The sequence below is a fragment of the Rhipicephalus microplus genome, chromosome 9 (genome assembly GCF_043290135.1).
Source record: "Rhipicephalus microplus isolate Deutch F79 chromosome 9, USDA_Rmic, whole genome shotgun sequence".
Taxonomy (NCBI): domain Eukaryota; kingdom Metazoa; phylum Arthropoda; class Arachnida; order Ixodida; family Ixodidae; genus Rhipicephalus; species Rhipicephalus microplus.
This window is the reverse complement of record NC_134708.1, coordinates 47,801,255-47,806,263: the sequence shown is the minus strand read 5'-3', so window position 1 is coordinate 47,806,263 and position 5,009 is coordinate 47,801,255.

The window sequence follows — 5,009 nt, the reverse complement described above, 5'->3', positions numbered from 1 at the left end:
TTTTTTAATCGTGCATGCTAGCTAGTAGAGCTGGAAACGTATACCCCGTTTCTCACGACAAAAAAATGCCACGGGCAGCGAACGGTGTTATTGGCTGCACAGTGCACACACGCACGGATGTACAGAGGATGGGACACATTATGTGATCATGTTTTTCGTGCTGTCATATACTCGATTGATGTACACATTAAGTCGGTTCTTGGACACAAGTGTTCTCGTCTTGTGTTGATCCCTCAACCACGACAAATTTTTCAGCAGCTAATGAGCCTCTGTTTTTAAGAAAACGCATGGATTTTCTTGTGGCCTCGTACCAACAATGGGTGTTTGTCCAATTTCCTATAGCCCCTCCGCCACATTTCGTGTCTCCGCAGAACTAATTTTGCGATATTCCGTGTTGTGGTCTTCCTTTCTAGGTGTTATCTTCACCTAAGAGTAGCCCGTTGAACGCAAGAATCACTCCCTTTACTTAAAAACCCACTTCGGCCGAATCTACACCTGCTGGTACTATGCACCACTCTCAAAAAGCTCCTTTATATTGATATAACTACTACAAGTTTGCTAAACAGGCCACCGCTTGTGGGGCCCTGAGAAATACCCTGGTTCACTTGTGCCACCACGCGGTCGCAAGCTGCTAACGTTGCAAGTAAAATGAGCGGCTACCTGGATAGCTGGCTGTCTTGGTTCACTACAGCTCTTTTGCGTGAAGTAAGGTCCACAAAGGAACGCACCCGCCCCAGCATTAAAATGTTTTAGACTTTGGTGATTCCGTATGTGGACTGTTTGACGAGGCATTAGGAAGTCTGCTGGACGACCGTGGTTCCATGTGCACGGGCGCTGTGGTATTCTTGGCCGCCAACAAGCTGAGCTTTATGTGCAAGAAAGTAAATGAAGAGGATCAAGAAAGCAAATATTCAGTAAACAAAATACACGCATTTCCGTGAAGTGAGGAATAACAAGTGGGTGAAGCATGGTCCTAAGCTCCATGATGTCTGCGATGAAGTACGGACGAATGCACGGACTGAGGGACGCAAGAGATTATCATGTATTGTGGTTTCATATAGTCGATTGATGTATACATAAAGTCGTTTTTTTTTTGGAGGGGGCGAAGCTTCTAAGGTGTGGCTTCTTCCCTCCTCTGTAGCAGTATGTATTTAGCAATTTATTGTTTATGAATTGCTCAATAGATGGCGTTGGGTGTATACGTCCTTGGAAATATTCTCATTAGATGGCGTTAGACGTTTTCGTATAGTCGACGATTTTGTACAGTTGACGGATGGACGAGCGTAGAGATGGACGGACAAACAACAAGCGTCCACACCTGGTACCTCGAAGGGCGCACCTCGCTCCTGGAAGCTGTCTGCAGGTGTGAGGTCATATACAAGATACCGAAAACTTGTGAACATCTGCATTTTGGAGGTACTTACCTATGAAGCAAAAAAAATGCCCCCACTTCCCCGAAAGGGATCGTGAGGAAATGCGAAGGCATTGCGTAGCGTCCATAACGGCCGATAAGACCGTTCGCCGCACGTGGCGTTTTTCTGTCGCGAGAAACTCGGTAAGCGCTTCAAGCTCTGGTAGCTAGCGTGCATGGTTAAAAAATACTATAAAGTGAACAAAACAAACAACGTTCTCGGCGTTGGTGTTTCACAGCGGTGTCTCGAGCACACGTTTCTGGATGTTCTTGAGTGGCGCCCAGCCAACGAACGGTCCCGTGTGAGGCGCGAGCGGACGAGAAAGTGGGGCGTAGAAAGGAGAGAGAGTGAACTGTGAGAGAAGGAGTGGCGAAGTGCTGCACCTACCCTCTATACGCTCTCTCGCACCACATGCCCTGGCTGCTAACGGCGAGGATAAGCGCACGCTCCCGCAGCTGTCACTATGGGACAGGGCAGTGAACGAATCCCGACGGACGCCTGACTTAGCCGGATAAAGAGATGCATTCGCATTTAAAACCTGGAGGCTTACAAGGAAGGTTCAGCTGAAATTGAAGATGACACAGCGAGCGATGGAAAGGCAAATGATATTCGTAACCTTAAGAGACAAGAAAAGAGCAGAATGGGTCAAGGAACAGGCCGGGATAAAGGATATATTAGTTGAATTCAAGAAGTGGACATTGTCCAGGTACATAGCGAGTAGGCAGGATAAACGCTGGTCATTAGGAGTAACGGACCGCCCAGAGAAGGCAAGCGGGGCCTGGTGTTACTGGCCCTGGCTACCTTACTGAGCGTGGTCAAGGCAAGGTTTGACAGTGACTCGACGCGACGCAATATTCTGTGACCATCACAACATCGCAGGTAAACTGGGAACGGTTCCTGGTGGAGATCGCGAAGCGCACAGCTGACCTCAATCCGCTCGTCGGCGCAAACCAGCGGCCGGTGGACAAGGCGGTCACCTACATCAAGGCCTGCCTGTCCCCTTTGGAGCGAGACAACATGCCCGAGGTGCGCGCCGCACTGGCGGCGGCGCGAATCGTGTGGCCCCAGGACGCCTCCAAGACAGACTTCCTGTACAGCATGTTCTACATGTCTTGTCGCGTCTTTCAGCCGGTGTTCCTCACCATCGATGTGACCATAATGGAAGGGCCTCGGACGCTTCTTTTGTCGATCGGAAACCAGGTACGCCTGAAACTTGATATAGCGAACACCTATGTAACGAGATATCGGTTAAAGCAAACTCGATACGACATTTTATTGATCCCACTTTTTTCAGTAACGTTCGTGGTTTTTGCGGCAAAATTCTCACTGCTGAATGAACACTCCAACATGATGAACGACCATTCCACAGTATAGCAACTGAAGCGTGATTGTTGCTCCGCAAATTCCTTTGAGTTTTTTTGTGGTTGATATATCAGGTCATCACGTGACTGAAAAAAAGTCCCAAGGTACATATTGTCACCAATCTTGTCTCACTCAAGGAAACCTTCCGCAGAACTGCTCGTCAAGCTAGGACAAAAAGAAAAAACTGCTCCAACCCAACCTCTTCGTCCTCTTCCACACGAAAACCACGCGAATTCATGCGGCATTAAAAAGCGGCTCAATCCCAACCTCTTCGTCCTCTTCCACACGAAAACCACGCGAATTCATGCGGCATTAGTCCCCCCTTTTAAAAAGCATCGACTCGATGCTTCTAAATAAAAAGAAGAAAAAAAAAACCCATAATTAGAACACGCGTTGACGCAGAGAATGACAAAGTGAGTGCCAGGGAAAACAAAGAGGGCGCACAAGCACTTGGACCATGCGCGAACACAACAGCACCAGTGGAAGAGTCAAGAAAAAAAAAAACACCACATGAGATCACTGTCACGTTTGCGAAGTAACTCGCAAGCACAGAGACTATTGTGTGTAGTACGGCTTGAGTCGTACGACATGCACAGTTTCGGGCCGATGTTGTCGACGTGACGACACTGTGCCGTCCGGAAGTACTTCGTATGTAAGGTCACTCACACGTCGGATAACCTTGTATGGTCCGAAATAACGGCTCAGAAGCTTTTCAGACAAGCCTGGTCGTCGGACAGGAGTCCACACCCACACTCGTTCACCCGGGTGGTATGCGACGTTTCGACGGCGAAGGTTGTAACGTCGTGCATCTGCGTCTTGTTGGTGACCGATGTTCACGCGAGCCAGTTGACGAGCCTCTTCGGCGTACTGCGTGTATTGCTCGGCTTCTGGAGAAAGAGCATCGCTATTATCGTACGGCAGCATAGCGTCAAGCATCGTTTGTACGTTGCGTCCATAAACAAGGTGGAAAGGTGAAAATCGGGTTGTTTCCTGCATTGCCGTATTGTATGCGAACGTGACGTATGGGAGGATATCGTCCCAGGTTTTGTGCTGTACGTCCACGTACATTGACAGCATGTCCGCTATGGTCTTGTTGAGCCTTTCCGTCAGTCCATTACTTTGTGGGTGGTAAGCCGTTGTTTTTCGGTGACTCGTGCAGCTCAGTCTGAAAATGTCCTCTAGCATTTGTGCCGTAAATGATGTTCCTCTATCCGTAATCACACATGACGGCGCGCCGTGCCGGAGGACGATGTGCTGCACGAAGAACTTCGCCACTTCAGACGCCGTGCCGCGGGGTAATGCCTTTGTCTCAGCATACCGGGTCAAGTAATCGGTTGCCACTATAATCCATTTGTTACCAGTGGCCGACAAAGGGAAGGGTCCTAGAAGGTCCATTCCCACGAGGTCGAAAGGTGTCCGTGGTGGTGTAATAGGGTGGAGAAGGCCCGCAGGTTTCACGGGTGGCGTCTTGCGACGCTGGCACTCGCGGCAGCCTTGCACGTAGCGGTGTACACTGGTCGAAAGTCGTGGCCAATAGTACTGCTGGCGCACTCTGGCGAGAGTCCGCGAGTAGCCCAAGTGTCCCGACGTGGGCTCGTCATGGCACGCGAGGAGGATGTCATCCCGCATGTCGGCTGGTACAACGAGGAGGAAGGCTTTGTTGCTACCTCGAGCATTTTTCTTGTAAAGAATGCCCCTCCTTAGACAAAAGGATGACAATTCGCGAGCGATGCGCCGAGGAGTGTGAGAATTTCGGCCTTCTAAGGAATCAATAATAGGGCGCAATTCCTGATCGGCTCTCTGTCTAGACATAAAGTCAGAATCACTGAGGGCTCCGAGAAAACCATCAGCATATTCCGAGTCCATATCAGGATGTCCCACGGGTGCTCGAGAAAGTGCGTCGGCATCTTCGTGCTTGCGCCCAGACCTATACACAATCATGATGTCAAACTCTTGCAAGCGCAAACTCCACCGAGCGAGACGACCAGACGGGTCACGGAGATTGGCCAGCCAACACAGCGAATGGTGATCGGTCACCACCTTGAAGGGACGGCCGTAGAGGTAAGGTCGAAACTTTGCCGTTGCCCACACGACTGCGAGGCATTCCTTCTCTGAAGTGGAGTAGTTGGCCTCGGCTCGAGAGAGAGTACGACTGGCGTAAGCTATGACATGTTCTACGCCGTTGTGCCGTTGTACAAGGACAGCGCCAAGTCCGACGTTGCTTGCATCCGTGTG